The sequence below is a fragment of the Passer domesticus genome, chromosome 1 (genome assembly GCF_036417665.1).
Source record: "Passer domesticus isolate bPasDom1 chromosome 1, bPasDom1.hap1, whole genome shotgun sequence".
In the NCBI taxonomy this organism is placed as follows: Eukaryota; Metazoa; Chordata; class Aves; order Passeriformes; family Passeridae; genus Passer; species Passer domesticus.
In genome coordinates this window covers 38027280-38048753 of record NC_087474.1, presented here as the reverse complement: position 1 = coordinate 38048753, position 21474 = coordinate 38027280, and the positions used below count along the sequence as shown (strand labels likewise).

General features: G+C 39.9%; 1 protein-coding gene across 7 annotated transcripts in view; it reads right to left on the bottom strand.

Moving 5' to 3' along the window:
- The window catches only part of RARB (retinoic acid receptor beta), a 320192-nt gene that overhangs the window by 201067 nt on the left and 97651 nt on the right, over positions 1 to 21474 (bottom strand). The window contains exon 1 of one of the 7 annotated variants that reach the window (XM_064414746.1): positions 18558 to 18684. The exons of the other annotated variants lie outside the window; for them this stretch is intronic. The gene's annotated coding sequence lies outside the window, so the exon portion shown is untranslated. Of the gene's footprint in view, positions 1 to 18557; positions 18685 to 21474 lie in introns of those variants that run through there. 7 annotated transcript variants of the gene reach the window in all.

Genomic DNA, 21474 nt, shown 5'->3' with positions numbered 1-21474 from the left:
TAAGGCAGAAAATGCTCTACATCTTTAATTTCTACTTTGTTCAGTATCTGGACAACCAGTAAATACAGATCCTTTTATGCCCCTCTACGGCACAAATGTGCTGCCTGGAAATGCACTGACAGGTCAGTGCAGTATGAGATCTTCACACACTGTGCAAAGAAGCAAACAGACTTCAAGAGTCACTGAGATAAAAAAAAAGATGAGAATAAAATTCTGTTTAATTTGGAAAACATGCACCGCAGCAGAAGGTTCCGCCTCAGCTCAGCATACTTCACTTTATAAGCCACACAAAGAAGGTTCCTGCAAGAATCCACTTAGCTGCAAAGAAAAATTCTGCTATCTGGAGTAATCTAAACTCATTGTTAGGATAAGCATGTGGATTCACTCAAAAAATGAATAATGTTTATTCGCGAGGCTGTCTGAGAAACCTGAAAGAGGATTTTGTAGAGGTTGTGCATGAATTGTGAAATAACATAGATTTCCCAATCCCCCAAGAGCTGGGAGGCACAACTATGCTCAGGAGGTAGGTTCAATCTGTTAGCAGTCCAGTTTTTTGCACTACAAGGCTGGAAGTTCTACTTCCTCTGAGCTAGAGGAGTTTGCATCCCTGCTGCACCCATTTGTCAAGTGAGGACGGTGATCCAAGTGGAACAGGGGGAAAAAGAGGGTTCAAGCACTGGTTGTGAACTTTGTTTCTGAAGACCAGTCTGTTGGACTAGAGGTGCATCTATCATCTTAATATCATGGAGGTGTGGACGCTGTGCTAACACAAAATAACTTAACACACATAATTTATCACCTTTTGTTATATACGTCAAGTCTAGTAGTCTGTCTGCTGAAAGGTTCTGCAATTCCTCTGAGTTATTAGAGTCTTCTGTCCTACTTTACCCAGAAGACCACATTTCTGCTCTCTACGTCAGGCTCCTGAACCTTCACTTATTAGATATCACAAGTTTCAATATATTCCCAGTAAGACTCCCTGAGGGTCAGCAGAATATGCCAGAGGGCTGGTGGAGATTATGAACATCTATTTTAAAACCTCTGTTCTCTGTAGCTCCCTGTCACAGGAACAATAGGGTAGCAAAATTAGGAACAAGCACAGCCATTAACTAGGAGGGGACAAAGCCATAGCATGGATCACAGAACAAAAATAGCATTTTTATTGTCAATATTTTGCCTAACAGGGAGCCAATAAAGCAATTGTAAAATGCTAATAATACGCTGAGATAACACTGCACATGTAAGCACCCTCAGAGCCATCCTCTGAATCATCTGAAAATGTTGCAAAAACCTTATCAGTCAGGTCATAAGGGCAGAGGTGCAATAATCAATCACGGTAGCCACAAAACCAGCACATCTTTTCTACATTCTAACATTCAGATCTATATCCCAGAATTGTCTGCTAGAGGCACTGGACAGATGGATTACATTGTCAGAAAGACCAACATGAACTATGACCTTACATTTCACATCCAAAAGCATCTAAGAGGAACCTAAACACTGACAAAATTCAAGGAGACTTGTGTCATGCCCGCCAGTCTGTGAGGCAGGATTTCTGATAAAGCACAAAGGTGTTCTTGCAGAGTAAGCAAATGTGTGAGTTAACAGCACAGCAATCATTCCCAACAAACCCTTTTCTGAAAGGATCTTTCCAGTGGTAAATGTAAGACAACTTTCCAACTTCTCTGGGCAGAGACACCAGCTGAATTACTTCATGTTCACGGTGCAGGCAGAAGCTCCATGCAGACTCCTAGGGATGGAGACAGGTCATACACCACCATGCAGCACTTAAAGCTGCCCAAAGCTGCCATCATATTTAAGCATTTCAACCATAAGCTGGATCAAACACTTATCAGGGCAGCATTTAACTTCTGAATCCATTGGGATCGCTAATCTTTCAGCTTCATTGGCAAAGTAATGTATTAAAATAATGAATTTTGAAAACATTTAAGAAAGTAACAATGAGCATTTTCATAATTAGGTCATGAGACATGGGTAAAGAACAAAGCTCTTAAAAACTTCTGGAATCCCCCAGGAGGTGGTAAACTTGGCTAACAGTGTCAAAGATGACTCCTCTTGTGGAAAGACAGTGTGGTTCAAGCAAGGCTTCTTCCAACAAGCCTCCAACCAATTCTGAACCACCACAAGCAGAACAACAGCAGGGATACTCAGCCTTGGCAACAAGAGGGTCATTTCTGAAACCTCTGACCCACATACATCAATAAATGTAAGCCAGTAAGAGAAGCAATGCTCTCAAATCTCCCAGCACCACCTTTACCCCCATGCCAGCAGCCAAGCCCAGTGTGCTGTTGAGTATAAGCCAGCACAGACCCATCTCCTGGTACCAACAGCACCATCTCTGCTGCATCCTTCATCTGTGCTTACCAGGCTGTGCTGTCTGAGTCACTTTGCCAGGTACTCTGCATTTACTGTCTTAAAAAAAATACCCAGAACCAGAGAGCTGGGCAGGTGTGCATTCCATACCACTTGTTATGTGCCTGGTAAATGCCCTTCCCCACTGCAGCAGAATGATCTTACCAAGGCTCTTCCTGCATGATTTTGAGGACAGCAGCACTTCACAAGTCAGGATCCAGCAGACCAATGCATTACAAAGAGCACACAGGAGTGAGAAGCCTGAAAGCCCAGCTGGGTGCCCAAGGCTGATAAGACAATCTGATTTAACCATGCAAATACCAGCAACCAAGTAGAGCATATCTTAGAACTGGGAACGTCAAGCCAGACTTGCCACAACAGAGAGAGCTTTTCTAACAGCACCTGAAGTTCCTTCAACAGATGCACATTAGGTGAGCAAATGAATTAATCTGCAAGAAAAAAGGAAAAAAAAAAAAAAAACCACAAGGAAAAAAAAATCCAAGAAAAAAATCCTGAGACAAAGCAATGGTCTCAGTTACTGAGACAAAGCCATTCAAAATCCACTCCTGTCTTTTGTGATTGTAATCAGGCCAAAAAAAATCTCTAAGTGGAGTAGTCCACTCAGAGACGGCTGAAAGAAACACGTTGATTCAAGCACATCCCTCACAATTATCCCAACTGCATCCTCTTTCCAGCTGATGGTGTCTATACCAACTGAAGGTCAAACACTTGTCCATTATACAGAGCACCATATGCTAAAGCAAATCCAAAGTAAGCAGAAAAAACCAATTTGTTTCCTCAAAATGACGCATAAGCGAGAGAATGCAATAAAGATGTCAGCTAATGGAAATAATCTCTCAAAATAAGTGACATCACTAAAGGCTGTCACTTCCTTTACGTAAGCCACAGTTCTTGAAGATATTCCACCCATACATCTCTCCAATTCCCAATGTGGAGTGCATCACTGCAAGATGAAGAGAATGGTGTTGCTCCACACCTCATATCCAAGTTTATGAAGGAGAGGGGAAGGAGCCAGGAGTGAGAAGAAAAATGACTGTGTTTGGTACAATCACTGCTGCTTAATTTCATAGAGATCCCCCTTTCAAGAATGCCAAGCTTGCGTGCACTGTCAGAGTTCCACAGTGACAACAGACTGAAAAAAACCCTCATATACCCCTGTATAAATAACATAAAAATCCCCTAAATAAATAATAAAGTGAAAAGTGACTAAATTGTGTAGAATACTTAGATATTCAAGGACATATTACAATCAACTTACCTAACTAATGTCACATGAAAGAATACTCCAAAAACAAATTATGCAGAGTTCTAATATAGCAAGAACTGGAAGGGATACTGAAGATCATCAAGAAAAAGCACCCTGTGTAATATTATTTTGTCTAAACAACTGCATTTACAACATGGACCATAATCACACAACCACTCTGACCCTGTTTTTGCCAGACAAAAACATGTGGGTATTTTTTAATAATATACATCAGAAATCAGGAGATATTCTCCACAGTAATAATGGCAGTCCACGTGTTAAAGAAAACCATAAGATCTCCTCCCTTCTAACACACTTTGTAATCACAGCAATACACCTAGACAACAGTTTTACCATGTGTGAGCTATGACAACTTTTTCCTGCATTGTTTGAACAGTAATGATGGGCCTTAATAATAATAAAAAAAAGAATCAGGTGTATTGTCTTTATTGTGAGAGTATAAGGGGTTTGGAACAGAAATAAATATCTATTCTCTTGTACAAAGAGGAATGTAAATTGTAGCCTCTGCATGTCAGACCTAAACATCAAAGACTAAATGCTTAAAAGTAGAATAATATGAACATTTGAGAAATGCTGTAGTGAGAACATAAATTCCACCCTAGCATTTGATTTAGTGATAATCCTCCAAAACCAGTTCTGCATCTGATAAATACAGGTTTAAGATGCAGTTGTTGACACATGGTAAGGAAATGAAACACATTCTCCCTATATGAAGTTCACATTTTTCTGGGTGAAACAAAGCACAATTGTACCTCATGTCTCTAAGGCACCTTTCAAAGCAATAAGGAGAACTGGAAGGCATCTACATGAAGCAGTTTTATCTGACGTGCTAAAAGGATCTGAGTTAAAGAGCCTGACTGTCACATCCACTGCTAAGCCTTTGAAAAATAAGGAAATCCAATTTAAGATTTACGCAACAAACCCAAGGCACAGAGCTCCTTGGCACTGCAGCTCTGCTTCACATACCTCACTGCAGAGGTAGGCTGGTTGCTCACTGAACCTCTTCAGCTCAAGCAAAATAAAGAGACCTTTAGCAAAAAATGAGTGAAAGTAGAAAGTTTGGTTCACTAGAATGTCACCAACTCTGATTAATAACAACCACAATAATAATACACACTCCTTTAAGAAAGTTTCCACTTTTAAAGAATAAACAGAAACATTAACAGGTCTGGCCAGTGGCAATGAAGGCACCCAGCTCATAGTCTTCTGAACAGAACCCATCATTTAGCCATGTACCAGACAACCAAGACTTTGTCCCTCAATTTTTAAAAGCACATAATTCTAAATAATTATGTTGCTCAATGATCCTGAGTACTATGGAACAGAAAATGCATCAAATGGGAAGCTAAATTTTATAATTTAAAACATTCATACACATAGAAGGGGAGAGGGAGAAAAAAAAAAAGACACCGTTTTTCAAAACAACTACAAAATTACATAGCAACTGTATAAAAGCTTCTGAACCATTTCCTTTCCCTTGCCTCCAATGGAGGGTTTATTCCAGAGAGACAACCCTCAGCAGACAAAGCCTGCTTTTAAACACAGAAACACAGGAATTCTTATACTAGGTCAGATTAATAGTACATTTAGTTCAGTAACCTCTTATTTGACAGCAGCCAGAATCAGATGCTTTAGGGAAGGGATGAAGAAATCTCTAGGAGAGCAATTACAGAAAAAAAATCTTTCCCATAAAATTTCTTTCCAACTCACATCATCTACTGGATGGCTTATGCCCTGTAACAGGAGATTTTCTTCTTGTCTTTTTGTTTGTTTTTGCTAGCCTGAATAATACAAATAGCACTAAATAATACCCCAAGCACTGGGGATATCTTCTCTATCTATGGCCCATATGTTTTTAATCCTCAAAATTGTTGGCCCTAGCAGAATTGAGAGTCACAGAGTTTCAACATCACCAGCTTGCTCTTTAAAATAATATTCTGCTCTGCTTTTAAATAACTCTCAAGTTTTCCCTGGATGATCCTGTGTAGCTGTAGTACTTAGTACAGAACAGTAAAAGAAAAGTTAAGTGGATCTAACTCACCTTCTTTAAGAGTTCTTTCTGGTCTGCTTTCCTCAACACAGCTTACTGCAGTGACTCTTAAGAAAGCAGCCTGGAAAAGGCAGAAATGCCTCCAAAATTCCTTTCCCCCACACCAAATGTTTCAGGTTTCCTTCAGGACAAATATCAGCTCCTTTTCCAAATTTACTGTTCGTCTTAATTGCTAGTATACACTTCTTCAAACATCACCCTTCCTAGTTAACAACTTCCTTAGATTTCAGGGCAAACACTTTTCAGGGCAGGAAAAAAAATCAATTCTTGAATAAGTCAAGAATAGCAAGTAGTTTTTCTAATTAAGGCATTGACTTTCTACTAAGATTACTACTAGAATTATCTGTATAGCCACTTCCATGTTAAAACCCTAGGTAAATATTAGTAAAGAAACAATTACATCAATTAATACTAGCAGCTGACAAACACTACCAAGAGGACTCCATTCTCTCCTGAGGCAAACACAATGCCAGATTCCAAATGAAAGCAGAAGGGGAATAATATGGACCCAAGCTGTCCAAAACCTGTATTTGCATCTGCAAGTAAACACTTAAACTCTGTAAACACCAGGCCATTACCAGCCTGCTTGCCATGCTCTCAACTGGGCCACAGCAAACAGCTCATGGGGAAGCTCCAGATGAGCGGGGACACTCTGGCAGCGCGCCCCATCCATTGACCTCTGGTTGGCTTTAGGGTCACCTGGGATTCATCCATGCTGGCTGAAGTCTGCCAGCTGTCTCCAGGACTTCTAGAGAAGGTTGAACACTTGCAATTTTTCCTAATATATTCACATTGTCCATGTCCATATGTCTTCATCTGCAAGTGAGCTCAAGCATGGAAACGACTAGAGCATGAGCAAGTATTAGACTAAATTATTTCAGCAATCACATTACTTTTGGTAGGCTGCCTTTTGCCAAACCAAAGCATCTGCAGCTCAGAAAAGTAACTTCTGAATTAAAAATCTTTGCAAAGAAGTGCATCAGTTCACACAGATCTGGACAGTGATAATCCTCCAAAAGTTATTGCTGTGAATAACACTAGCATAAGCAAACCAGTCCTATGAAATCAGCTCTGACAGAATACCTGAACAAGGAAAGGCTATATGGGGTTATTTTTCTTAATTATCATTTCTGAACAAGTTTTTCAACTTCCATTTCAATAAAAATGAAAAGAAACATTCATAAGCAAAAATTCACACCCAGTGTGAGTATACTTCAAGGCTGCTCAGCCTCATTTAAAATTACATTCTCCCATTCAGTTCCACCTATCTCTAAGCAAAGGACACAGCAGACACAGTAAGAGTCTGGTCACTGCTTGATATTTGGGCTGAAAGAGAAATTGAATGCACAGAAACAGCCACTGATGGGGAGCTGGGAAGTCTCTCACTGGTGTCCCCCTCATCTCCTACTGCAGGACTTCCAAACAAATTCAGTGAAACGAAGATATCACATGGGCAGATAAAAAATGGAACCAGGTTTGCATCCATGGACCAGCTCATAGTCTCATGTCACCTGCCCCTCACAACTCTTCACGGGTATAAAAAGCAAATAACATCACCTATCAGACAGAACAGGGGGGAAAACGCTCCTGATCTCAACACAGTTGTTCAAAGTGTCTTAAATACAAAGCAAGACGGAATAAAATGGATGCATTTAGGATTTATGACCGTCACTGTAATGTTTTTGTTTATTATTCACAGGGCTTAGGAGATGCTTACCCCACCATCAAGGAGAGTCAGAGGCTCAAAATCAAGTCTTGCACTATCATCAAAGTACAAAAAACAAACTATATATCAACCAGCTTAACTGGTATGTCTCTAAAAGGGACAACACATAAGAAGTGAGTTCAAAAATATTAGAAACCACTTCTGAGCACTGTCAAGCTGACTGAAATCTTAAGAGTTGGGGGGGGGAAAAAAAGGAAAGTGTTGTGACAAGTAATCTAAACAAATGTTAAAAGTGAAGTTTGACAAAGATGAAATATCTGCCAAACACCCAAAACATAAATGAAATTGCCATTCAGCCAGGGCCAAATAAAACAAGATGTAGCCAGGCAGTTTCTGACAGAACAGTAAGGGCATTGTTAGGTCTTCTTATAGACCTCCTTTCTTTATGGAAAAAAAAATCCAGGAGGGTAAAAAAAAGCACACCACTGTGTGGCAAAGTGTGCCTCCACTTCAGTGCACACCTCAGGCTCTCTGTTTATCTGGGAAAGAAAGGGGATGGGAGGGGGGTGGGTTATCCATGGCTTCTGCTGAGCACCGGGGTGCTGCACATGCTGGAGGTTTCCAAGGACCAGAGCAGGAGGAGATGTTGAAAGACAACAGGGAAAATCCAGCGGGAGATAGGAGAGAGGTTGGGGGAGTGGTAAATTCATCTGAAACATTTAGCAAGATTTTACGCCTATTTGATTTCAAAGGCTAATTAGCATTTCGAATAAAGGGCCTCTTCATTAAACGCGTAAACACCTCATCCTTCCAGTGACTGCCAAAAATCAAAGGTTACTAAATGAACATATATAAGGTCTTTAAACTTCTAATGAACAATAAAACTATTTTCCCCATAAATTTCCAAATAAAGAAGCATAATACAGCACAGAGAGCACAATGCCAAAAAAAACCCAACCCAGAAAAACTCAACTCATAAACTCGGCAGGTTTTCTGAACAATATTTTGATCTTTCCAGAAAAGAACAGTAAAAGAAGCATATTCCCCACTACAAGCTTCATTTTAGGATCAAAAGCATAGTGAAGTACACATTTAATTAGCAGGGAGAATACAAAAACTCATTAATGGAAAACAAAACACATTCTGGAAACAAAAATACACTATAAATGTTACAGACAGACACCGGTGCGTGTTCCTCTGTGCATGGCAACAGTTCAGGAGGAGTAACTTCTGAAAGCAGTGTACTGACTTCCAGCTCCCAGCTTTTCAGGATATTCACCCTTCTGTGACTGCTTAACATGATCTCCTCTATTTATAGCGACTTTTTTCGCAACTGTTATCACATGGCTATTAAAATGAACAGGCAGAGTCACAGCAACACCGCAGCAACCAACGCCAGCGACTCAATAAAAGACACTACTTCAGCACACGCTTTTGCTTGTATCTTGGGCAGCTGGGAGATTTTTGTTGGCAGCATCCTCTGTGCAGGTCAGGAGAGCCCAGGAGCAGTAGTGGAAGCGTGGGCTGTGGCTGACCCAGGGTTGTAAGCCATAGTGTGACCCCTGCTTAAGGCAGCAGAGGTGTTAGTGCAGAGCACACACTTCCACACCCACCCAAACCAGCGCAGCCACAGGGTGGTGAGGGCTCACACCGACCTCCTGGGAACAATGGCAATTGTGTCCTGCTCCAGCTGCAGCCCTCAAGCAGCAGGGTCCCTGGGATACACTGGAGCCTCCCTCCCCTAAAGGACCCACCCAGAGGAGCTCTGCTGAGAAGCAGATCTCTCGTGGCCACCTCCTGTGCGAGCAGCCATGCGAACCCATTCCGACTGGCCACACTAACTGCAGCCAAGACACAGCACCCAGGCTTCCAAATTATCCCTGGATGCACATATATACACAGCCACACTGTTTTGTGAGAGGGTTTATGTCCTCAGACACAAAGAATTCCTCACTTTAGCCTCAGCCTGCACCATAGCTATTCCCTCACAAATGTCCCATGTGTTTCTATAAAGGCTGGTTGTAGTTGCAATACATTTTAATTAATTGGACACATGAGAACTGGATTTTATACAAACTCATTTTTGCAGTTTTCAGCTCAGAACAGCCTGTAGTCAGACTTTAGAAGAAGTTCAGATCCCTCCTATTGTAAATACAGGTCACAATAAATTCAGGAGAACCTAAGTGTTTTCTGCTTTGTTTGCAGGATGGAAATCTTTTTTATATTTCATTATGATAAAGATGATTATGAGCAAAAACCCTCAGTATTTATTTTTAAATTTGTTGATTTAAGCTTTACTTTAAACCTGCTAGCAAAAAAATCCAGAAAAACCAACTTTATTTGATTTCATTAATTACAAAATTAACTTTTAAAACCATCATATGCCATCTACCACTAGTTTTGCTACTTCTAAAACATGAATACATTGGGACTGCCAGGGTCTGGAGTCTCAGACAGGAGGGGATGGTCAGTGGGGTGAGCATACATTCCTGCTGCTGCCAACCCCTTCTGGTCCCAGGCAGCTGGTATGAGCCAAGGTTGTAAACATCAAGTGAAATAATCCCTGCAATGGCAGCTTCTGAAAGCTCAAGAGAGGAATCCCAAGAAAAAATGAAATTAAAAAACTGTATATACACTTTCCAACCTTAAGTTTTCCACGCCTCCAGACCAGTTCTCATCAGAGGGCCACCTATAATCCACTTGCATCTATCAGCATCCAAGATTCAAAGGACAGAAATTCCAGCTGCAGAGATCATGCAATTCTTCATGCAGCTCCTTGCTTACCTTTTTAGGTAAGAAAATGCCAACTAAGAGAGGTTCACACAGGGCTGGAAGCAAGCCCCCCTAGGCACTGAGGCACCATCCAGAGTGAGATGCCTGGGTGCAATGAGACCACCACAGCTCATGGGGTCAGTCAGATGGAAACTCACAGAGCCAGAAACGGGAGGGTCACAAACCATAACTCCTTCAGAAAAAACCATTTCAGAAGCATTATAAAACAACTCTAGGCTGTTTTTTAATTTCAGGTGTTAGTGAGGAAGGAGATGAGTACCCCACATAAGGGGTCCCCAAGGCTGCATCTGACCTCAATGAGAATTTTAAAGAAACACTGGTAAACCAACAGACTTCAAGGCTTACAATTCCCATTAGGATTTAAGAGCTTCCTGAGGGAGGAATTCCTACTTAGGGTTAGGCAAACATATGCCTCTCAATATCTTAAAGCTGGGACTGGATTACATCCATCTCAGAGAAGAAGCAGCTCAAAGGTCCAGATGAAAAGGTGCAAGCATACCTTTCTTGCTGTGCAATCTCAGCTTATTGCTTCTAGTCTACATGGGAAAAATAAATCCAGAGACCATATTGCCTGTTTTGTATTTAATTAAGTAAGTGCCTGGAAATAAGTTATAGGTTTTTTCCACTGCTTTCTCTTGCTAGCTGCCCAAACACAGGCTTTTCCATAACCTTGTCATGGATCAAGTTATTAATAAAATACAAACAAAACCGTACTGGCACATAAGCTAATTAAAATGCCTCTACTGATTTCACCTTTGCTTCTCTTCTCAGGAATGAATACATCCTCCTTTGACACAACCCCCTGTACTCTTTTATCCCAATGTCTCTCCAGCTATCTGTGGTTATTTTGCCGTTACAACATATGGTGTTTCAGAGAGGCTTTGAGAGTGCCATTTCCTTACCCCACTCCCAGAGATGCACAGACTGAGTTCCATTCATTGTGGGAAATTTGCTCATGTCCAATTTACCCAATGCTCTCTGCAACAATTTTGTGTTATGAATGGCTATTGTTAGCCTGCTGCTGTTTACTCTTTAGAATAGGGGGTTTGGTGGGTTTGCTTTTTTCGTTGGTTGGGTTTTGTGGCTTTTTTTTTTCTGCCAAAGTAAGATATTTTTTCAACCATTCAGTGTTGGAAATCCAAGTTTAGTTGCTTTATTGGTCTTGCTGGTACAGCAGTCTTTACAGTGCCATGCTTTGAATCTTTGGCTGGAATAGAATTGATAACCCACCGGTGTTTTTGCTATTGCTGAGCAGGGTTTTCACAGCAGCAAGACCTCCTCTTGTGCCCACTCTGCCCTGCACCATCCCATTCCAGTGTAAAAGCTGGAAGAGGGCATGGGACTGGGAGGGGACACAGCGGGGACAGCCAAACTGCACTGACCAAAGGGATGCTACAGACCACATCACGTTGCGCTCGGCAGTGAACACTGAGCAGAACTGGTAAAGGAGCAGAAGGGAAAGAGGAATGTTCATGGTCATGGTGTTTGTCTTCCCAAGCAACTGCCATGTGTGCTGAGGCCATGCTTCCCAGGAAGCAGCTGGATGTCTGCCTGCTGATTTGAAGTAGTGAATGAATTACTCTTTTTGCTTTGCTTCCGTGTACAGCTCTTGCTGTCATGATTAAAATGCCATTATCTTGAGCCACAAATCTTCTCACCTTCCTTCTATTTCCTCTCTATCTCATGAGAGAGTGCAGAAGTGAGCAGCCATGTGGGTAACTGGCTGTTAGCCAAGGCTAACCCAGCACAAGGCTACAACTGCCAATAATTTTCTTCTTGACCTCCTTCTTCATCTCTAGTTATCTTCTGTTTAATTAATCTAATTAAACCATATTAATTTAGCAGATCAAAGAAAATCTTGACATAACAGCTGACTCAGTTAGCATCACTGCATGCTTGGAATCACAACAGATTTACACAAAGTCATTGGCTGAAGTTGGATGTCCTCCTTAGCCCAACCTCACTCTCCCTAATCCACAAAATAAAAGTAATGTTTTAATTTTTAAGAATTATTTCAGGCAATCCTTAGGACATGACAACAGAGAGGATATCAGAACTGCAAGAGCCTGATTGATCCAGGTGTAGTAACTCAATCAAGTTGTGCTGGATATGTGTGATGGACAGGGAGGGCACTGGCAGATGCCAGACAGATGAAAGACCCTTGAAAAGCTGTGAAGTCCCTTATATCTTTGTCAAATGAGCATAAAGGCATTAATGAAGCAAAATTACTCACTCAGGCACTTCGGAGTTGTACATAACCACATAGGGCACAGGGGAGAGGGCGGCTGGATTGCATCTTCAGATCTGACAGTGATTTCCTAGTGACTTCAGGAAAGTCATTTGAACTCCATCTGACTCAATTTTTCCATTTGTGAAATGGAAATCAACATGCACTTCCATTTTAAGATAAGTGAAATACTCAAGGCTGGCAACATCATTAACCCTAAGTAACTAATAGCTATTAGTACCTGGTGTACACGATTGCCCCCCGAAGCGGCTTTCCTGGGGGAACATGACTTACAGCTCAGCACAGATAACAACTTCATTTCAATAGCCTTTCTGAAAAGGGCAATGCACATGCTCCTAAATGAATTCCACACCCCAAATCAATTCAGTGCCTGAGAAGAAAAAAAGTATCCACTGGAAAATAAGACAACATATTCCAAGACGGCTGTTTTATCTATCTGATATGTTTCCTGCATCTTGTGGTGATTTACCGTAATAGGTAATAACTAGTGTACATTATATCTAGTTTTTAATAACCACACTTCCATTATATTTCATTTCCCAAAGGGACTATTTGTGTTTTTTCATATCTTTTAACTGTAAAACTGTAAACTGCTGTAATCAAGTACTGCTTTCTCTTGTGTTCTGGACATCCTCAGTTGATTATAATCACTGCCTGCTGAACTTACCTTCAAAATGTTAATCAGAAATTGAAATAAAAATTGATATTATTACATTATGTACTGCCCCATTTATTCACTCTTTTTAACATGGGACACTCAGAATACAAAGAACTATAAAACAGAAAAGGAAAAAACCCCAGAAAAGTAAAAAAATAAAAACAAAACAAACAAAAAAGTATTAAAAAGATTGGGTGGGAGCAGGGAAGGAAAATAAAAAAACAATTTCAAAAACTGCCTTTACAAAAGATGAGAAATAGAGAAGACCACTTAAAAAAGTGAAAGCCCATGCTGTTGAATCTGGTGCCTGTAAAAGAGGTGTAGGCTCTGAAAGTATGATTTGAGGTGCTTGTACAACATCCCCCGTAACTCAGGATAAAATACATTAAAATAATTTTAAAGTATATTTTAAAATAGCACATCTGTATATGGTACACTACTTTTTTGGGAACTAGTGACTTGGTCCCACAACCATCTACCAGCAAGACTTTGAGAGAGAGACAGAATGTATTTTACAAGGTGTCAACAAAAACAAGCATGCAAGTGTGTAAATCAATCTGTAAAGTCAGCTGGGTTTTCCAAAATGAATCCACATTTAGGGGAACTGATAGATTCAGGAGGATGCCATGACTGAAGGGGTCACTGGATACTATCTGATAACATCCACGGTGACATTTTCAGAGATTTACAGGTTTCCTGCACCAAAACAATGCTGAGCTGGGAAGATCTAAAATCCTTGGTTTAACTTACACCCAGCACAAAGGATGCATGCACGGCCACCCACACCCATAATGTTTGAGTTGTCTCTGCTCGAACACACACAGCTAATACTACAAACTAACAAAACAAAATCCAGTGTACCTTGATCAGTACAACATAAAGGCTGGCTGTAATTGCATCCAGAAGAGGAAGACACAACCATGGCCTTCTTGAAAGTAAAGACCTCCTGAGGAAAGAGTTTTAGTGGAACACACAGAACTAAACTCCCTCAAAAACCTCTCTTTCCTTTAACAGGACACTATCACCAGAAGTAACTAACATTTCTTAGCTTTCTTCAGGAGAAGAAAGGGATGGGTATTTGCAAGGAAGATTTGGGAAAACTGTACAAATGCAAAGTTGGACAGATAAATCCAGCCTGCTAGAAAATAAAATCAATGAGCTAAAAGCATTATTAATTGAGACAAGTGAATATGGGCAGAGTCAAAGCTACTGACAGAGCAGAGGAGATAAGGCAGACAAACCATTATCACCAAAAGTAAATAACATTGAATCAACCAGATATGATCAAAGCAGCATGTTCATAAGTACTGGTGATATTACTTCTGAATTTGATTTATTTTAAGTCACAGTGTATATCACTTAAGCAAGCCAGTTCCTTCCAGGTATCTTGCTAATATCCCTTAACAGAAACAAGACTGGATGCCCAGACAGTAACAGATTAAAGGAAAAGGCAAAAAAAAAAAAACCCTAACTAGATAGAAAGGCATTATTAACACAGTACAGCAAACAAATCCCCTTTACATAGAAAAGGAAGAAGCCACTATCATCATATAGTCTGGCCAATCACAAACACAGGGCATGTATTTACCCCCCAGAACATGGATTAGTGCCATTCCCTACTTATATAAAAGAAAAACCTTCAAATGGTTGCACATTCCTCATTTTCCATTAAACTCTCTTCCCTTGTCCACTCCCATTCGTGGTTACAGTGTGCATACTGAAGGAACAGCTGCCCATGGAGCACGAATCAGTGCCAAGGAAGTGCCTGCCCGTGTGGCAGCACTGACTTTCTCCTGGTCTGATGTGTCCAATACATCCCTGCTTCAAAAGGAGAGGTCTGTAGGAAAACTTCATCTAATGGAAACAACAGTGTGGTAGGTAGTATTCTTCACTTTAAGTAAGTATCAATCCAGACACCTGTTAGAGAGGACCATGGTTCTGATTTCAGGATGAGTTCCCAATAGTATAAATAGGATTTAGACTCAATACTATTTATCATCTGCAATGGGTTATCATACCCAACACTCCCAAACTGTACACTTGCGTAATACTCTTGGGTTACCACTGTATTATAAAGTCACTTTTACCAAAGCTGACCAAAACCGACTGAAAGAAGCTCATTCACTGTCATCTTAATAGTTCTACATAACCTACAAGACCAGTGGCAGTGTGTTCCTCACACTGGGAGGCAGATGCACTGTACTGTAATACAATAACTTGTCTTTTATTTCTATAATTAGAGATCCTAAAACCCTAAATAAATAAAAAAATTAGAACTACCCATAAAATACCCTACAGAAGCAAAAGCACTGATAATAAGGTATTTATTTGCTATGGTTAATTATCTCATTTTTTTTTTACTACTCAATCATATTTTCTTGGAAATTAGAAAGTATACAGATTCTTGTCAGTCCTGAAATGATTTGTTAAAAATGTACAATAGTCCACTAACATTTCTGAAAGTCTGAGACTACAACTGGCAAACAATCTGCCCTGGCTTTGTGGCTTTCCTAACCAAAAAAAGACCATTAAAAAATGAGTGCTGCGAACTTCATAACTATGCTGTGTTTCTTGTCATGCTGGGATTAGTAATAGCAGTGCTATCAAATATTACTGTGCAATAAAACCTGTGGTTTGCATTTAGATTACATTTGATTTCTTCATGTGGAAAATGCATGCTCTAATTTTCCTCTTACAGTAAAATTGATAATACATAGAATACAACATCACAGCAGATGACACAGTCTACAAGGTAGGCATGACTTGTTTTATAGTCATAAAGCTTGTACTTCTGGCTGTGATTTTATGAGCCAGGCATACAAAAAAAAAGGACAAAAAAGATATTTATAAATAAAGGCATACAACAGTAAATAGGAAAGGAGACGAAGTTACAGAACAGATTGAACTGGATATAATCAGAACCAAACAGCTTTCAGAAAAACTGCTAACTTAGCACTTGGATACCTCACCAGTCAATAACGTAGGTACAGCAGCCTCCTATAACAAAAGAAAGCAATTCTAGGCAGGAAGAAAAGGAATGTAAATAGGACAGGCAGCATCCTCACCAGGCCAAAAAAAATTCTTTGAATATATTCTTTTAAAACTCACAATATCATAAATTAGCCCCTCATCTCCCCCCAGCTCCCACAAAGTTGATATCATCTATTGCTATTTTCTTTGCAATAAGTAATCTTTCAAAGTATTAATTTCAGTAGTATCTTTCACAGTATATTTCAGAGAAGCTTCTATAAGCATCTAGGAACTTATTAGATAAAAAAAGGGAGGTGTACGCCGCACACGGTCTCCATGGGGACATTGCACATGGCAGAAGCTGTGAACAGAGCACTTCCATCACAGGAAGGCAATGGGGAAGAATTATACAATAACGAACAGAGAGCTCATTAGCATGTAAAAGCCATAGCCCTATATATACTGCCATATTTCTGTACGTCACTGCATTAACAAATTGCTGTTTATTAGCCATGATTTACTGAGTCGAGCACAACAGGACTGGGCACTAGCTGAGGCAAAGCAGCTGGATACAAAACTAATGCAAACAGCTAAGAGGAGAGTGATGTCTTAACTGCTTCTCTGCATAGCTTGATCCACGAGCCAACAGATGAACTGATTACACACTGTTGCAAAAATTTCACCTTTTGCTACACTGCAATAATTCCTGAATAAATACAAAACATGGTCAGCCTTGACATACTGAAATATGAAGAGCTGCAAAATGATTCCTCACCTCCACCAAAGATGGTGCTGTCAGTATTTAAAAAAAAATATCTTTTTACAATGCATTAGTGTTCTTGTATTCAGGCCAACCACAAAAAATCACGAACTGCAAATGTATTCCTTTTTAAATGTTTACATCCACTTCAAAGTACACATTTTTCTTACTACTACCACCACTACTACTTACTCTTCTGAACCCACAGCTCTTTCCACTGCAGTCTCACTGTGGATGCACACCACAATACAAAGAAACAAAATCCAGACTGCACAAAGCCAATGATAATGCCATGCTCAAAGCTCAGGAATTCAGTAGAAGCATAAATTCCCAAGAGGGATCACCACCAGTTAGTCCCCCCACAATGCTCAAGCCCAGACTTGCATCTCCTTGCTTGCTCAGGCTTTGCATCTGGCTTTAGAAGTGCTAGTACCAGGAGAAACACACTTTACATGTTATAGGCAACATGCATTAGTGGCCTACAGACTGCTACACTTCTTTGCTTCTTCCTTTTAGTACTAAAGGAATTTTGCTCAGAGAGAAAAGAAAAAGAGGAATCAAAGCTTTAGACTTGTTTTGTTTTTTTTTTTGAAAGAACCAAAACCTCCACAAAACTACAGAAGAAATGTGCAAAATGCAGCAGTTCATAGAGACAGCAGCAGATCAAGCTTCTTTACTTTTTTAGTATAGTTCTGAGCCCCTAAATTTCAAGTTCACATCAAAATTAAAACACACTGCAGATTATCAAGTTTCATGTACTTTTTCACTACCCTTATGCAAAATTTACTTTGGCACAGTACAGGAGTGCATTATTAATCAGCATAGATTTGTTTGAAAAAAGAAGACTATTTATTCAGAGGTAGGACTGACTCCAAATCCAGGCTTTCTTTTCCACATGGAATGCAAGTGTATCAGATTTGGTATTTGATTTTTCAGCTCAGCTGTGAGGGAAGAGCTGAACTTTGTCTACGTGGTAACAGAAAAAGAAACCACAGTATTTTACTTTTTGGGGTTTTTTTGGTGGTGGTTTCAGGTATCAAAGTGAAAATGTCAAATGTCTCTCACCACACCCATTACAGCAAAATCTCAGACCAGTTGAAGACAATGACGCTTTGCTATTGGCATTAAATGAATCCGGTCTCACCCACCCATGACCAAAAAAGATACAGCGTCATTTCAAAATCACAGTCACTTTCCTATCAACTTTTTGCAGCATTTTCAGATTTATACACCCTCTTTTTATTCTCATATTGCAGTCAATTAGCAGCTATAGCTAAGCAGATCTGCGCAGTTTTAGCATGAATTCTTCAAAATCACTGATCTTTACAAGCTACTTTGATGAAAAGAAAGAATATTTACCAGCAACTATTAAGCATGAAGTTTGAGGAAACAGAAGCAGCTTGTAGGAGGATTTGCTAATGTAGTTTATTGCTGTTACTTTTCATATCTGAAAAGAAACTGCCTCTGAAGTCTCTGACGAAAACGCAAACAGATATTCTTGGGAGACAGTACAAGCCAAATGCAAGTTACAAAATCAGATAACTCACTCTTAAAGATTTCATCACATAAATCTACTGATATCTCAACAGTGTCACACTAATATACATGTAAAATCAGAATCTAAGTGGCCGGTGCTGCTGAAAAAAAGAGATGTTGTAGACACACAGGATTTTCACAACAAAAGTCTTCCCCATAAATGTGTGCAGGAAACCTAGAGATGAAATCCCCCACAAGAAGACAGTACTACCTACCAGGCAGTGATAATCTCTCAGTGGTCACAACAGGCATGTTGTTGAAACAACCAGATGGAAAAAAAAGGTATCCATGCTTGAATGATTCTGCAGAGCAATGTGCCTTCACCTAATACAATGGAAAACCTATTCAAGAATAGCTAATCTTGTGAAACTACGACTGCAGAATGCTGTTACAAGCAGTGAAAACTGAAAATCCTCTGAATTAAGTGTTCACTGAGCAAGTTAAAGCTTTAGGTAGGCATCGCTCAACCCATCCACCCACACACCTGAGGGTGGCATCCATGTGACAAATTGCATTTAACATGCACCTGCACTCTACCTAGTAATCCATCCTCACCTTGGCTACTTCTAGCATGTGTAACATACTTTGAACAACTGCCTTCTGCAAGGAAGAATTGCTCCTCAAAAGTGTACTGTCAAGAAGCCAGGAAATATTTAGGTACAAATATACTGCTGTTCAATGTGGATAGAAATAGGATCTTTAAATTCTTAGGAAACAAGGTTTCTATGGGTTTTCAGGACCATTACTATTTCTAGGAGACAGAAATACAGGGTTTCTAAAAGGAAAACTCATAGTTCAGTCACAAAGCAGTAAGCAGCTTGGAGATGCATATCCACAGCTGAAGATGGGGTCAGGTGGTGAAGCCCTCTAGACACTGACAGAGTGGTAACATGCACAGCTACTCTTGGATCTCCTACAGCAAAACCATCATTCCTTAAGCCAGACAGACCCATCACACGCCTTCTCCCCTAAGAGCTGAGTCCATACAACACCAAACAGAGGCCTTGATAAAGGGAACAGAATATTGTTGAACTTCAAGAAAATCTACAGTGTTTTGAAGGTGCAAATTAAAGGTGCAATAAATCCACTGGGGAAATGCTCAACTTTTCCTCAAAATACTGAACCACTCTTGTGGCATGGCAACTTAGAGAGAAGCAAATACTCACTTCTTGTCTCCACCACTGTGTGCTCTGTGGCAGCTTGAAGGTGTGCCTGGAGTAGTACCAGAGGCCCACAGAAACCTCTGTCCATGCCCACAATACTAGAGTACACCTCTTTCAGCAGATAGGAAAAATCTCTGCCTCAAGATGAGAGAAAGAAAGATGGAAGTGCAAAGGCCAGTTTATTATTATTTCAACTTTGGCTAGGCACCAGGACTGGACCCTAAATAAATTATGCCAGGATATATGCTCAGAGTTAGCTTCCCTTGCAGTTCTGCACAAACAGAAATCAGCAGGAGTCCAGCATGTAGAACGGCTTCTGAATCGGGTCATTAATCTGTACAAGCAGAAAAACCTACCCAAAAAACACATTAACAGCCACTGCACTCCAGGTTACAAGGCTGAACTATCATGCAAATTGATACACATCTCTTGCTTCCTGGAGCCACAGAGGAGGGCACAACCCACCTACAGGGGAGAGAGCACAGGAACCTACAGATGCGGACTCCTGGTGAGGAGCAATGGAACAGGACAGATTTATTCAGTGATGATAACATGGTATTATTTTTTCCTGCAACAGCAATGCAAATTATTCAAAGATGGTCACATCCTGAAATGGCTTGGCTCTAGAAATATGTTCATCTCATGAAAATCTTGCCAACTTAAAGGAGCACACAAAACCACAAGGGCAGAAGACAATTCAAGGTTTTAAGGAGACAGAGACACAAAGATTAGTCACTAACATTTTTTTTCCATCTACTTGTTTGATGATTTATCAATAAACTAAGTAATCTCCACCTGCTGTTCAGTCAATAGCTGATTAGTTAGATACTCCCTCCAAGTCCTTCAGGAGGACAGAGTCTTGAGGTCTTGCTTTCAAGGACAGACCAGTAGTTTTTTCATAATTTTACAGCATGCTATTCCTTAATAGCAATGTAAATAAAGCAGAGTGAAGAGACCTTTCCATTTCAAAGCTACAGTAAAATGTAGAAAGGATTTTACTTTGGGCTCAAACTAGAAATCTTTCTTTTTTTCTGTTTTATAAATACTGATAATATTGCAGGCATGAAAAGATTTCACTCTTCCCTAGACAAAACCTAACCCTCACACTTTAATATAACTACAAGCAGGACAGACCTAAGTGGGACAGAAAGGTATATCTCTCAGACACTGTTTCTATCATAAAAACACCAATTGTTTACATCAGCCCAGGAAATAACCACATATGAGGCAAGTCATGAAACAAGAACAGCCCTATGTTAATCATCTAAATTCATGACTATATAACCCACAAACATGATCTGAGTTAACACTGGCTGGCAGTTCCTCAGGAGGCTGCAGGAAACAACAGGGACTAAGGAGAGTAAGAGGAAAAAAGGGCTGGCTGAGCAAGGCACCTGCTCCCTTGTTTCCCCATTCCATTTTGCACAGAAAAATTTGCACAGTTACAACTCTTAAGTGCACATTAAACTTATGCCCTTTTACATTGACATGACTGTGAAGACATTATGGTGGGTATAAAATACTATACTACTATTTAGAAGCATTTCTGCAATACCAGCTGGTGTAAAAGAGCCCTTCTGCAGTTAAGAATTTTTGTTTTCCTATGTATGATAAAAACACAATGACGTGTTTTGTTCAGAAAGCATTTTTAAGTAAAAAGAAAAACACCTATTAATTTATATGTACCTGTATATAAAACATACAAATTACATAAACTTGTAAATGCAAGTACTTATCAATATATATGGATACACATAGATTTGATACACATGGAGATATAAATAGCACACATGTGTATAGATATAGAGATAGAGATATAGCAATATAGATGATGCAGATGTAGATGTAAATGTAGATGTGGATGTGGATGTAGATGTAAATATAGATGTGGATGTAGATGTAAATATAGATGTAGATGTAGATATAGATGATATAGATATAGATATATAGATAGATATTGATATAGATA